The sequence below is a fragment of the Pan paniscus genome, chromosome 6, assembly GCF_029289425.2.
Source record: "Pan paniscus chromosome 6, NHGRI_mPanPan1-v2.0_pri, whole genome shotgun sequence".
Classification (NCBI taxonomy): Eukaryota; Metazoa; Chordata; class Mammalia; order Primates; family Hominidae; genus Pan; species Pan paniscus.
The window spans coordinates 77,031,217-77,047,170 of record NC_073255.2 but is presented as its reverse complement, the minus strand read 5'-3'; the positions used below and the strand labels follow the sequence as shown (position 1 = coordinate 77,047,170).

At 42.5% G+C, this 15,954-nt stretch overlaps 1 pseudogene; it reads right to left on the bottom strand.

Annotated features, from left to right (window-relative positions):
* Positions 1-8,706: 8,706 nt before the first annotated feature.
* Positions 8,707-13,477, bottom strand: LOC129398321 (phosphorylase b kinase gamma catalytic chain, skeletal muscle/heart isoform-like; annotated as a pseudogene).
* Positions 13,478-15,954: the final 2,477 nt, after the last annotated feature.

The window sequence follows — 15,954 nt, the reverse complement described above, 5'->3', positions numbered from 1 at the left end:
ATCCAGGAGGCATTTACACCAGTGATTTGTACCTAACGGTGTAAATTCCACTGCCAAGAAACCAAGACTCTCACACTACAGGACTGTATTTGTTTAACAAATTGCTGCTTCTGAAACATCTCGCTAAAGCTGAATGACCTCAAAAGTCTAAAAGCAAACTTGAGAAAGGCAATATTAATTAAAAAAGAAAAGGTGACTTCTAGTGTAGAAAATAGTAACCTAACATCTAGGGCAAAACTATTGGCCATGACAAGCAGGAAAATTACTTATGATAAAAATCTAAAATCAATAATACAATTTTGAGATTATCAAAGTTTTATTCTTTGAATCAATATAATAAATAAAATACAACCCACGGGAAAGACATGAAAATCATAATTAGAGGATAATTTTTTTTCTTGTTCTTTTTTGAGACAGAGTCTTGCTCTGTTGCCCAGGCTGGAGGGCAGTGACATCTTGGCTCACTGCAACCTCCACCTCCCCTGTTCAAATGATTCTCCTGCCTCAGCTCCTGAGTAGCTGGGATTTCAGGCACCTGCCATCATGCCTGGCTAATTTTTTTATTTTTAGTAGAGATGGGGTTTCACCATGTTGGCCACACTGGTCTTGAACTCCTGAACTCAAGTGATCTGCCTACCTCAGCCTCCCACTGACCTCAAGTGATCCGCCCACCTCTGCCTCCCAAAGTGCTGAGATTATAGGCGAGAGCCACCTCACTCAGCCTAGAGAATGATTTTGATTGTTATATGTTAATGACAAATTAAGGACACAAAAAGTAAATATGGATATAAATGATATAAACAATGAAAATAAGTTAGATGGAATGAATTTTTTTTACTTTATTGAAAATATACCTTCTTTTCTTATGTTTGTGATTGTTTATACAAATTGATTATATGATACACACTAAAAGGCACAAAGATTCAAAAAAAAAGCATTCAATAAATATAGAATTTTTACAAGTATTTTATTAAATAACAATTGTCTCACAGCTCAAGATTAAAACCACAGATTATTCAGAAAATAAGGAAACTTCTTTTTTATTTTAAAACATTACAGAAACAGGCTGGGGGCGGTGGCTCACCCCTGTAATCCCAGAACTTTGGGACACGGAGGCAGGAGGATCACTTGAGGTCAGGAGTTCAAGACCAGCCTGGCCAACATGGTGAAACCTCATCTCTACTAAAAATTCAAAAACTAACCAGGCATGGTGGCGGATGCCAGTAATCCCAGCTAGGGAGGTTGGAGTGAGCTGAGATCACACCACTGCTCTCCAGCCTGGGAAAAGGAGTATGACTCTGTCTCAGACACACACACACACACACACACACACACACACACACACACACACAAATAACCCCTGCCACCAAAACCACTATAGAAACATATATTCAGTCATGCGCCACATAATGACACTTGGATCAGTGATGAATTGTGTCTATGACAGTGGTCCCATGAGATTATAATAATGTGTTTTTTGCTGTTTCTTTTCTATGTTTAGATACACAAACACCATTGTGTTATAGTTGCCTACAGTATTCAGTACAGTCATATGCTGAATAGATTTGTAGCCAGGGAGCAATTGGCTCTACCATATGGCCTAGGTGTGCGGTCGGCTCTACCATCTAGCCTTGTGTAAGCTCACTCTGTGATGTTCACACAATGATGGAATTGCCTAACAGAGCACTTGTCAGAAAATATCTCTGTTTTTAAGTGATGAGTGACTGCAGTGTGGTCAAAGCAGGACTCCAAAATAAATTCTTAGCTTTGAATATTTCATAATAAAATAAAAAGTTGAAAATAAAATAAAGCATTCTAACTAAAATTTAAAAATAAAATAATTATACTGTCTACTTAAACGACATGAAACCATGAAACCTAGCAATAAATGTATTTTAGAAAAGACTAATAGAATAACTAAAATACTAGTTATTTTAGTATAAAATATTATACTAAATATAAAATGAAATAATTAATATTAATAATATTAGTAAATAAATAGTAATTAATATAAAATAAAATACTAAAATAACTGTGGCTGGTGGTGGTGGCTCACACCTGTAATCTCAGCACTTCTGGAGGCAGAGGTGGGTGGATCACTTGAAGTCAAGAGTTTGAGACCAGCCTGGCCAACGTGGTGAAATCTCTACTAAAAATACAAAAGTTAGTCTGGCCTGGTGGTGCACACCTGTAATCCCAGCTACTTGGGTGGCTGAGGCAGGAAAATTGCTTGAACTCGGGAGGCAGAGGTTGCAGTAAGCAGAGATCATGCCACTGCACTCCAGCCTGGGCAACAGAGTGAGAATCTATCTAAAAAAAAAAGAACTAAAACACTAGCAAGTTTCAAAATATGAGAGAAAAAAAGGAGGTGTAACAATAGAAAATAATAATGCACTTTTAATGCATTATTATAAATGCAATTATGAGGTATACATAATTATATTCTATTAATAATGAAGCATCTTAATGAGATGTATTATTTTTACATAACATAAATTGACAATGGCAAATTGATATAAGATCAAATAAGAATTTGAAATTATACTAAGGAATGAAACAAATGAGAAATATTTAATGTGGGTGTTTTCTGCTCCCTGTCTTTACAAAAAGACAGAAAGATATAAGATTTATCCTATAAGGTAGATGTTCCTGTTCCCAATGCCTGACCAAGATAACCAAAAGTATATTAGAATAATCTCACTTATGAATACAAAACTATGTGATTAATAACAATGTCAGTAAGTAGAATTTAATGATATATTAAAATAATAATATAAAAGCACGAAGGGTTTATCCCAAGTATAGAAATGATCAATATTAAGAAAAACATTAATATATTACTATAGCTTATATTACATCTCTAAAAAATGAATCTATAAATCAATAAATGAGTAGATATTAAAGGGTGTTTTATCAAGTCAATCCATTATTATTTTAAAGTCTTATAAAGACATATAAGAATTAGAGACTACTTCCTTAATATTATCAAGAGTATATTCTAAGCTATTAATAATAATTGGCATTATGCGCCAAGGAGAAATAAGCCCTCTAAGGATTTCTCTTCAAACAAAGCACTTAACAAAAGTCCCTTGTCTGCCTTTTCAGTTAATTCACTTTTGAAAGTTATGAGAACCGGCTTTGTGTATCTTGGCTATCAAGGAGGTTAGAGACTCAACTTTCATCTGAAAGAACTCTAAGTATCTGATATAATGTTTTTCCCCTACAAATCTCATGTTGAAATATGATCCCCAATGTTAGAGGCATGTGGTCATGGGGTGGATTCCTCATGAATGGCTTGGTGCCCGCCCCAAGGTAATGAGTGAGTTCTTGCTTTGTTAGTTCACTGAAGAGCTGGATTGTTATTTATTTATTTATCTATTTATTTATTTGGAGACAGAGTCTCACTCTGTCACCCAGGCACGATTGCAGTGGCATGATGTCAGCTCACCGCAACCTCCACCTCCCGGGTTCAAGCGATTCACCTGCCTCAGCCTTATGAGTAGCTGGGGCTACAGGTGCCCGCCACCCCGCCTGACTAATTTTTTATATTTTTAGTAGAGATGGTTTTTCACTGTGTTAGCCAGGATGGTCTCAATCTCCTGACCATGTGATCCATCCGCCTTGGCCCCCCAAAGGGCAGGAATTACAGGCATGAAGAGCTGGTTGTTTAAAGGAGCCTGGCACCTCCTCCTCTCTTTCTTGCTTCCTCTCTCTCCATGTGATTCACTGGCTCCTCATTCACCTTCTACCATGATTGGAAGCTTCCTGAGGTCCTCACCAGAAGCAGACACTGGCACCATGCTTCTTGGACAGCCTGCAGAACCATGAGCCAAATAAACCTCTTTTCTGTCTAAATTACCCAGTCCCAGGTATTGCCTGATAGCACTGCAAAATGGACTAACACAGTAACCTCAAGACACTAGCTCTCTTCCTGCTTCCAGGTGGGGCACCGCTTGCTTTCTCACCAGGTGCTGCTTTGGAAACACAGCACAATGAAAAACAGAAAGCTCGCTTTTACTTCTTAGGGGTTATCTGGTCTGAACCCCCCAGTTTGCATGTGAGAACACTGAACTTCGGAAAGGAAAAGTGAGCTATGTAAGAGCAAACACTTACTGGCATAGCTAGGGATGAATAATCACAATTTATAGAACACCCGCCACTCACCCCTTGAACAGCCTTAGGAAAAATATTGCACTTCCTATTGCATTCTTTTTTTTGTTTATTTTGGAGATGGAGTCTCACTCTGTCACCCAGACTGGAGTGCAGTGGCATGATCTTGGTTCACTGCAACCTCCGCCTCCTGGTTTCAAGCAATTCTGCCTCAGCCTCCCAAGTAGCTGGGATTACACGCATCCACCACCACACTTGGCTTAATTTTTGTATTTTTAGTAGAGACGGGGTTTCACCATGTCGGTCAGGCTGGTCTCGAACTCCTGACCCCAAGTGATTCACCTGCCTCACCTTCCAAAGTGCTGGGATTACAGGACCTATTACATTCTTGCAGATGAGAAGAGTGAGACTTGGAGGCATTAAACATCTGTCCTAAGATCACCCAGTTAGAAGAAGCAGAGCAGAGCGGACAGAACACCCAGGATAAGTTTGTAATTTTTGTTTTTTATAACATTTCATAAAATAATGTTAAAATGTTTATATCTCTCTTTTTTTTCTGAGACAGAGTCTTGCTCTGTCACCCAGGCTGGAGTGCAGTGGCATGATCATAGCTCACTGCAGCCTCGACCTTCCCTGCTCAAACAATCCTCCCACCTCAGCCTGATGAGTAGCAGGGACTACAGGTATGCACCACCACACCTGGCTAATTATTTTTTTTTATTTTGCAGATATGGTGGTCTCAATATGTTGCTCGGCTGGTCTGGAACTGGGTTGAACCAATCCTCTTGCCTTGGCCTCCCAAAGTGTTGCAATTACAGGTGTGAGCCACCACACCCAGCCTTGTACCTCTTTTAAATATTTGTTCACTATTTATTCAATGAGTCAGGATCAGCATATCACCTACCATGTTAAGGGCAAACCAGCAAAGCAGAAGTCCAGAACAGAGACCACATTTCTGATGTATGACATGTTGACATGGCCTAGGACCCTGTCTCTTAATCTGGTTCGGAGACAGAGTTTTGGATTGGAACTCAAATTTGCTGGTTCCATAGCCTGTGTACTGGGCTATGGCCCTCAGACCTCCTGATTCCTGGACAAATGTACTTTCCTTGCGAACCCCTTTCTGAAAACCGAAACTGAAGATGGCATTATTTTCCCCTCCCAGGTCATTCCAGGGGTATTACTTGTCCACCTACGTTGTGCAGAGTAATAAGCATAAGACCAGGCAGGCAGGGTCTAGCCTCACCTAGAGGATAAGACCGGGCTGAAACATGCAACTGCATTTTCAGGCTGTGGTTTAACGTTTGTCTCTGGAAATTCCAGCCAGGTGGGGCTAGTCTTGACTTCTCTGGCTTCTTTAGGAAGCTTTCTCTTCTGGCTCCTGATGTTTGGCTTTCTGTGGGAAGGTGCCTGTAAACTTTCTCCCCATGGACTCTGACCTTGCTGCTTGTAGTCTGATCTTTGCTTTGGTTTCTTTCTTGCAGGAGAAGGCTTCCACTGCACAACTGGAAGAAATCATTGCTTTCGGAATTTTCTATCCTGCAGCCCTTAGCTACCCTTTGCTGGAATGCTGCCACCATGACTGCTAGAGACACTTCGTGGAAGACCACAGGATGTGCCATCTTTTCTCATGTGGGCCAGGCACAAGCTTCTGTTCATTCCACCTATGGTTTGAAGGTCAACCCTGTGCAGCAACTGTTTAATCTCTAGAAGAGATGCTGATAAAACTTGGAAATGGGCCGAGCGTGGTGGCTCAGGCCTGTAATCCCAGCACTTTGGGAGGCCGAGGCGGGCGGATCACGAGGTCAGGAGATCGAGACCATCCTGGCTAACATGGTGAAACCCGTCTCTACTAAAAATACGAAAAATTAGCCAGGTGTGGTGGCGGGCGCCTGTAGTCCTAACTACTCGGGAGGCTGAGGCAGGAGAATGGCGTGAACCCAGGAGGCGGAGCTTGCAGTGAGCCCAGATGGCGCCACTGCACTCCAGCCTGGGCAACAGAGCAAGACTCTGTCTCAAAAACAAAAAACAAACCAAAAAAAACTTGGAAATGTTGTAGCTCAGGTATCTCCATTATGATTGAAACCACCTTTGCAAAAAGTATGACAGTGAGAGAAACAAGACATAGAAAAATTATGACAGGGAAAGAAATCTGACCTTATTCCATTTTGCTTCTAACCTCCAAACTGCCTTTGTTCATTCTTGGCATAGACCAACCTAACCATGGGAGAAATTTAATTTACAGTTTGACTTTGAATCATGGATAATAGGACTCCCTTTCTAAAACTGAACTCCTCCTTGTCCCAGTACTGAAACCATCTTTGTAAGATCCGTGAAAAACCATGAGATTGGGATTATAGGAGGGGTCTGAAATCTGCTCAGATGTAGGCTTAGTTAAATAATAACCCGCCATTGTTCCATAGCTTGCTTTCTTATAATTCCTAATCACTCAGGATTCATGAATCCAGACTTCACAAGATGTGTGACTTCCCCAATTGCTCATATAGATTACATCTCTATTGTAGAACCTAAAAGGGGCCTTTTGAGATGTTTTTCAGACTATTGCTTTCTTACAACTAACTCCATTTGGACCCATGACTCATGACTCAACCCAGTCCTGTGGTCCCCACCCAAAGGCTGACTCGGCTCACGGGGACTGTTTTCCACACCCCTATGATTTTATCTTCAACCAATAAGCACTACCCATTGCTTAGCCCCTCCCGGCCAAATTAGCCATGAAAACCCTAGCTTCCAAGCTTTCAGGGAGACTGATCTGAGTAATAAACTCCTATATCCTGTTTAGCTGGCTCTGTGTTTATTAAACTCTTTATTACAATACTTCTGTCTCAGTAAATTGGCTCTATCTGTGCAGTGGGGGTTAAGAAGCCATCAGGCAATTACATGATTACTCCTTAATACTTAATTAACAGCAATACTCATAAAGCACTATTTCTAAATATTTATTCAACACAATCCCCAGAGGCCCAGTGGCATGAACCATAACACTCAAGTTCTTCAAACTGATACCTTAAACTTTCTGGGCTTTATTCACTTCCCAGATATGATGGAAATCAAGTTTCACAACTTCCCCTTAGGAAGTTGAAATTATTTCTGATTCATGCCATAACTGCATCCAGTTCTCTCTCCTGCAGTATTTTTTGCTCAAGCCAAATGGGGCTTGTTGTGTTTTATCCTCATTCACACCATGTATTTCTACACTGTCACCCTTTGTCCAAGCCATTCTTTTTGCCTGACATGCCCTTCTCACGGATGGATCTCTGCCTTCCCACAGTCCACTCATGCTTCAAAATGCCTCTAAAAATAAAGATATCAAAAAGACACCTGCACTTGTATGTTTATCGCAGCATTATTCACAACAGCAAAGATGTGGAATCCACCTAAGTGCCCATCAAGGGAAGATTGGATTTTAAAAATGTGCTATATGGACACCATGAAATACTACTCAGCCATTAAAAAGAATGAAATAAAATCATGTCTTTTGTAGCAATGTGAATGGAACTGGAGGCCCTAATCTTAGGTGAAATAACTCAGGAACAGAAAGCCAAATACCGCACGGTCTCACTTGTAAGTGGGAGCTAATCAATGCATACACATGGTCATACAGAGGGAATAATAGACATTGGAGACTATGAAAGGTGGGAGGCTGGGAGCGGGTGAGGACTGAAAAAGTACCTATTGGGTGTAATGTTCACTATTTGGGCGATGGGTACATGAAAAGCCCAGACTTCACCACTCCACAATATATTCCCTAAGAAACCTGCACTTACACCCCCTAAATACATAGAACTACAAACAGAATTTAACCCAAAACCAACAGAAAAGCACAAAATGCTTCCAAATGCCAAATGTTTTATGCTGTGCTATGGATCTGCATGGTGTGGGGAACACATTCAAAATTCAGAGTTTTCATGTCTCCCTCAGCAGGTACTTTCTGCTGGGCTCCTTCTTGTCTCTGACAACCCGGATGCATGGAGAGTTCACATACACACACACACATACACACACACGTGTATAAATACATATATACATATTTGTTACTACATATATACATATTTATAACTACACATACACATATATATGTATTTTTCACATCTGTCTATATCTGTCTATCCATCTCTGTATCCATCTACTTCTATTTATCCCTATCCATCTATCTATCCATTTCTCTCCATCTATACATATCTATTTATCTATCATGTATCCATCTATTGATCTATATCTATGTATCTCTCCCTATCCATCTATCCATATATCTATCCATTTTTCTCTCTCCATCTATACATATCTATATTTATCTATCATCTATGTATCCATCTATTCCTCTATCTATCATCTATCCATCTATCTATTCCTATTCATCTGTTTCTCTCTCCACCTATATCTATCTATCTATCTATCTATCTATCTATCTATCTATCTATCTATCTATCTTCTACTTATCTCTCTATGCCTATCCATCTGTTTCTCTCTCTCCATCTATACATATCTATCTATCTAACTATCTATCTAGCATCTATCTATCTATGTCTATCATCTATCTATCTATCTCATTTATTCTGCATGGCATGGCTTTGTGTCTTTTATCTTTAATTGATTCCAACAACACTCTGGAGAATGAATGAACACACATGTTAAATAAATAAGAGAATGTTCCAGGATGCTACTGTCTGATTTTCTTCCAGGCCTATTGGCTGGTTGGGTCCATGCGTGTAATGTCAGGGTTGGATATCTTGGCTGCTACGACATATTCCATTTGAGGAATAATTTAGAAGTATGGGCGCAAGATAAAAATGTCAGTCTGGCTCCTGGTTAATGGGTGTTTCTAATTAAGCCACGATATACAGTGCTCACAGCCAAATACAGTGTGGCTCCGGCGATAACTCACCAAATAGTGTGTTGTCTTCATTATCTCATTCCCTGATATGTCCCTGATGAGTTTATAAATCCCTGTGGAATCATGGCCTTGATCTCTTTAATGAGGCCTTTAAAAACTGGGGCAAAATTATAGCAGCAGATAAGATTGGCTCCGCTGTAGACCTACTTCATAAAGGTTTCTCCTCCCCCTAGTGAAATAAACACCATTTGCTAGACCCAAGAGTTTAATTCCATGTGAATTGGTCAGGGCATATGATTGAGTTAATTCTTCAAGCAGCAAAAGAATATTAAAAGCAGTTTCTGTCTTCCCTGACCTAGTGGGTAACTAGGTAACTAGAAATGGAAATATTCCTTTGCTCTAGTAAAGAGAAGGGTAGAGGCCAATGGTTCACGCCTGTAATCTCAGCACTTTGGGAGGCCGAGGCAGGTGGGTCACCTGAGGTGAGGTTCAAGACCAGCCTGGCCAACATGAAACCCCATCTCTAGTAAAAATACAAAAATTAGCTGGGCAAGGTGGCAGGTGCCTATAATCCCAGCTACTTAGGAGGCTGAGGCAGGACAATCACTTGAACCCAGGAGGCGGAGGTTGCAGTGAGCCAAGATGACACCACTGCACTCCAGCCTGGGCGACAGAGTGAGACTCCATCTACAAAAAAAAAAAAGTTACTTTTTGTAGAGGTGGGGTTTCACCCTGTTACCTAGGAAGGTCTCACACTCCTAAACTGCAGTGGTGTGATCACAGCTCACTGCAGCCTTTCCAGTAATGTTTCTGCATTTAAAAAAAACAGTTGAGGGCTGGCACAGTAACTCACACCTGTTAACCCAGTACTTTGGGAGGCCAAGATGGGAGGATTGCTTGAGGTCAGGAGGTCGAGACCAGTCTAGTCAACGTAACAAAACCCCATCTCTATTTAAAAAAAAAGAAAAAAAAGAGGCTGGGCGCAGTGTCTCATGCCTGTAATCCCAGCACTTTGGGAGGCCTAGGCAGGTGGATCATCTGAGGCTTAGGCAGGTGGATCATCAGCCTGGGTGACGGAGTGAGACTTCGTTTCAAAAAAACAAAACAAAACAAAACAAAAAGCCAAGGCTGGGTGCAGTGTCTCACACCTGTAATCCACATAGTAGCAAACTTTTTTTTTTTTTAATAAATCTTTGTTCCCATTTCATATTGAGGTCAGGAGTTGGAGAGCAGCCTGACAAACACGGTGAAACCCCGTCTCTACTAAAAATAAAACAACAACAAAAAAATTAGCTGGGCTTGGTGGCACATGCCTGTAGTCCTAGCTACTTGCCAGGCTGAGGCAGGAGAATCACTTGAACCCAGGAGGCGGAGGTTGCAGTGAGCCGAGATCCCACCACTGCACTCCAGCCTGGGATACACAGCAAGACTCCATCAAAAAAAAAAAAGAAAGAAAGAGAGAGAGAGGGAGGGAGGGAGAGAGAGAGAGAGAAAGAAGAAAGAGAGAAAGAAAGAAAGAAAAAGAAAGAAGAAAGAAAGAAAGAAAGAAAAAGAAAGAAAGAAAGAAAGAAAGAAAACATAACAGTTGAGGTTAAATGAAGTAAATTTTTAATTTTTTTCACTTAGTATATCATTACCATCTTCTCTTACAATTAGAAATTTATAAAGTTTTTTAAAATGACTACACAATATTCCTTTAGGTAAAAAACATAACTTACCAATTAATTTTTTATTGTTGAATGTTTCAATTTCTTGAAACTTTTCCATATAATGGCCCGGGCGTGGTGGCTTTACAGGTGGGATTACGCCTGTAATCCCAGCACTTTGGGAGGCCGAGGTGGGCGGATCACGAGGTCAGGAGATTGAGACCATCCTGGCTAACACGGTGAAACCCCATCTTCACTAAAAATAAAAAAAATTAGCCAGGCGTGGTGATGGGCGCCTGTAGTCCCAGCTACTCGGGAGGCTGAGGCAGGACAATGGCGTGAACTCGGGAGGTGGAGATTGCAGTGAGCTGAGATTGCACCACTGCATTCCAGCCTGGGTGACAGAGTGAGACTCTGTTTCGAAAAAAAAAAAAATCCATATAGTAGTGAACTTTAAAAAAAAAATAAATATTTGTTCCCATTTCAGATTGTTTTCTTGCACTGGGATCAAGCTGAAAGTATTAACAATCAAAATACTTGAATTTTGTTGATGAGTTAATGCTAATTATTTCTCAATCTCTACCACTTTTGGGCATGAGCCACCATGCCCGGCCAAAACTCCATTTTAAAAGCCCAATTTTTCACTTCTATTTGCTTCAGTGTTTTACATCTGTTAAATGGAGTTAATAACAATAACACCTGCTACATCTACCTCTGGTGATTGTTTTTAGATATGTGATGAAGGGCTGGATGCAGTGGCTCACACCTGTAATTCCAACAATTTGGGAGGCTGAGGTGGGAGGATCACTTGAGCCCAGGAGTAAGACCATCCTGGGCAACATAGACCGCATCTCTACTAAAAATTAAAAAAAAAAAATTAGCCCTTCATGGTAGCACACAATTGTAGTCCCAGCTAGTAGGGAGGTTGAGGCAGGAGGATCACTTGTGTGTTCACTTTCCTAGCTAGTTGCTGTGGAAGAAGAATGCTTTCTTCATGGCCTCATCTGTCATTTCGTGTCCCTCTGAAGAAAACTAGTTTCCACTGTGTAACAGGCAGGCATGTAACTATCTAAAGCACAGTTCAGTCCTAAAAGGTCTGGGAGAACCGAATGATGTACTAGGTGAAGCAGTGCATTGTGGGAATCACAAAGCAAACAGTACTCCAGAAAGAGAAATATCAGAAGCTTCCCATTCCATTTCTTTTTTCTTTTTCTTTTTTTTTTTTTTGAGACAGGGTCTTGCTCTGTTGCCCAGGCTAGAGTGCAGTGGAGATCACAGCTCACTGCAGCCTTGAGCTCCTGGGCTCAAGCAATTCTCCCACCTCAGCCTCCTGAGTAGCTGGGACTACAAGTATGCACCACCATGCCTGGATAATTTTTTGAATTTCTGTAGTGATAGGATCTCACTATGTTGCCCAGGCTGGTCTCGAACTCCTGGCCTCAAGCAATTGTCCCACCTCGACCTCCCAAAGTGCTGAGATTACAGGTGTGAGCCACCTCACCTCGGCCCCCTTCTCCATATGCCTCCAGAAACATATCCCTGGAGAGTAGCCTGCTCCCACACTGTCACTGGCTGTCATGGGGCCAATAAAATCTCCTGCGATTGTGTATCTCAGACATTTCTGTGTCTTTCATCCTCACCCTGGGACCCTAAAGGCAGAGGGCCCGAGTGTCAGTAACTCTGGGCCTCCCCTAAAGAGAAACGGAGATGGTGGCTCATCTAGGAAGTGGAGGAGCAGGGGGTTCCTGGTTCTCAGGCCACCTGTGATGTCTGCCCACCCAGGGCCTGCCCCAGCCTGCAGGTATTGCTGTGTGGTGGGAATACCCGCTTCCCTTGTGCATAGCCTTTGAGAGGGGATCGTGGCCTCAGCTCCACGGGTTCCTGGCCAGGGCCAAGTGCTCCTTCTGCAGAGGCGTGCATGCATCCTACCCCTTTGACTTGTATTTCCGTGGCTTCCCCTCCCCACCTGCCCCCCAGCCCTCCCTGACTGGCCAGCCCCTCAGTAGTCCTCCTCGGCCAGGGAGAGCAGCACGGCCTTGGGTGTGTTCTTGAAAAGGGTTGCCCAGTTCTGCTGCTGCCCCTTCCTCACCCAGGGGCCATAGATTCGGAAAGCGTAGGCATCGATGAGCCGGCACAGAGGCTGGAGGGTGTAGGGGTGGGTCTCGGATGACGATCTCCCGGGTCACCGGGTTCAGCCGGTGGTACTGGTAGTAGCTCCGCACTGAAGCCAGCACAGTCAGAGCGATCACCTGCAGGGCCAGGTGGAGAAGCTGGGCTGCAGCCCCCGCCCTGCCAGGCCCTGCCCCTCCAGCACAGGACTCTCTGGGCTCGTTTGCCACGAAGCCTTCAGTGGCTTCTGCGGGGCCCTCCTAGTGTCCCCCACTTCCCACTTGGCCAGCATCCTCAGGGACGGAGCCAGTGGGCTGACACCTGCCATCTCTGAAGCCATCACAGGGTGGCTGGGAGGGGAGGGGTGGGTACTCTGCAAACTCGCGGGGTATAAGGACCCCTGGGGGAGGAGACGGCTTAGAGGTTTGCACTTGGGGAGCTGGCGGCAACTGCCACAGGGTCTGGGTCAGGAGGCTTCGTACCTTGAACTTCCCCCGGGGGCTGAAGTGCCGCACTTCCTCCACCACGTACTGCAGGAAGAATGGGTGTGCCAAGGCCTCTTCCGCTGTGCAGCAGCTCTGGGGTTGCACCAACAGGAATCGGGAGACCTGGGAGGGGAGGAGAGGGTACCCGAGAAACTTAAGGCAGGTCCCCTCCAGCATGTCAGGAGAGGCGGGGCCTCCCTGGGCAAGGGAGCCTGGCATCGCAGCCCTGAGCCCAGGAGCCAGTCGGCCTTGTCTCTCACCAGGTCCTTCATGGTGTCTGAGTAATCATCCTACTCAGGCGAGCCAAACTGGTAGTTGCTGCTCATGATCATCCTCAGCATCAGCATCTGCTTCTGGTGCCAGAAGGGTGGGGAGCCAGCCAGCAGCATGTACATGATGACGCCCATGCTCCACCTGGACATGAGAGGGCCCAGGGCCACTTACCCAGTGCCAGGGGCACCGACCCAGCCCTGCCTGCTTCCTCCCTCGCCCAGCCCAGGTGGGTGATCCTCCTCCTGGCGCACTCACATGTCCCCTCCTTCTGTAGCCCGGATGGTCCTCATTCATGGAGCACTCCATGATCTCAGGGCCAGGTAACTGGGGGTTCTGCAGACCTCTGCAGGAACAGTCATCATCAGGACAGGTCAGCAGGGAGCTCAGAAGAGGAAGTCCAGGCCAGGCGCAGTGGCTCATGTTTATAATCCCAGCACTTTGGGAGGCCGAGGCAGGCAGATCACCTGAGGCCTGGAGTTAGAGACCAGCCTGGCCAACATGGCAAAACCCCATATCTACTAAAAATACAGAAATTAGCTGGGTGTGGTGGCACATGCCTGTAGTCCCAGCTACTCAGGAGGCTGAGGTAGGAGAATCGCTGGAACCTGGGAGGTGGAGGTTGCAGTGAGCCGAGATCACCCCACGACACTCCAGCCTGGGTGACAGAGTGAGACTCCGTCTCAAAAAACCAAACAAAGCAAAAAGTGGAGTCAGCTGAAATACATTTTCAAGTATATATATTTTTTAAAGTTGATGAGATCCTTCTTAATAATATATGCCTCATATTAATGGCAGGTGTTTTTAATATAGTTGCTTCTGATCTCCTGAGCACACCCAGTGTCAGTGACTACCCTGAAACAGCATACCAAATGTGTGTTTGTGTTTGCCAGTATTCTTCCGGTGAAAGGGTCCAAAGCTTTTGCTAGATTTTCAAAGAGTCTATAATTCCCACTGTCCCCTAACACCCCAAAAATCTTTTTTAGGCTCCAGAAAAGAAATAATCTAAAAATGATTTTTAATTACTAACCTTTAGTAACTGAATATGTGTATTTAAGCAACTTAATATTATTCAACAATATAACTGTGATTGTAAATACATTAAATTAGAAATCAGAGAGAATTAAATATCTATTCCTACTTACATAACTTATCTATAAAATGTTTATTTTACTTTATCCTTGGGAAGGAGCAGGTAATTTTGCCACCTAAATTATTATTTAAATAACTCTAGGGGGAAAATAAGAGACTGCAGAGAAAACATGCAATGATGTTTAAAATCTTCTTTTTGGCCAGGCACAGTGGCTCACACCTGTAATCCCAGCACTTTGGGAGGCCAAGGCAGGCAGATCACAAGATCAGGAGTTCGAAACCAGCCTGGCCAACATGGTGAAACCCCGTCTCTACTAAAAATACAAAAATTAGCTGGGCATGGTGGTGCAAGCCTGTAATCCCAGCTACGTGGTAGGCTGAGGCAGGAGAATTGCTTGAACCCAGGAGGCAGAGGTTGCAGTGAGCCAATATTATGTCACTGAACTCCAGCCTGGGTGACAGAGCAGGACTCCATCTCAAAGAAAAAGAAAAAAATCTTCTTTTAAATTCAAAATTTAAATATTAAAAATCCCTGTATAGTAAAAACTGCTATGTCTTTGGAAAAACAATCCCCCGCCTTACATGCCTTCAACTGTATCAAATCTAAAGGAATAAAAATTAGTGATTTAGCACATTTAAAGTAAAGCATGCTAAAAGCTTCAATTAAAGGCAAATGCATAGCTTTCACAATTAAATTACTAAGGTATGTGCCCTAAATAAAAAAAAATTACAGTAAAATTTGCTAAAGCTAATTTATTTCCCAAATTACTTTCATAATCATTACACTAAATCACTATGAAAATAAATATGCTGTGCGATTGTCTTCTGAAAGTCTGTTCAAAGTTCTAAACCTGCTAAATGTGTGTACTTTCTAAAAGAAATCTGCAATATCTAACAGCTAAGATACTGTAAGATTTTAGCCTTGTAAAAATAATCTGACCAAATATACACAAATACCGTGAAAAAATGTTCATTCATGCATATTTAAAATGAATTTTTTGAAGTCTCTCACCAGTAAAAATTATCTTTCAAATTTTTAATTTTTAAACTAACACCTCACTTCTAGTCATCTTGATTAATTTTTTAAAAATCAAAACAAACAATTGTGCTTACAATATAGAAAATGTAGGGAGATCACTTTTGTCTTCACATTTACTATTTTTTTCCAAGTAAAACCTTTTATTAAATGGCTGGAAAAACCATTTAAGTTATATCATTGTTTGCCTGCTTTTTAATAGGAAACTCTTACCCACACACATATAGTAGTAAAGCTCACAAACCTACCAGCGAAATTAAAAACCCAGACAAAGTAATGGAAAAAGCCTAGTAAAACAAGAAAAAGAAAATGGTTACAACATAACCTGAATATGAAACTAAATCCCCAAAG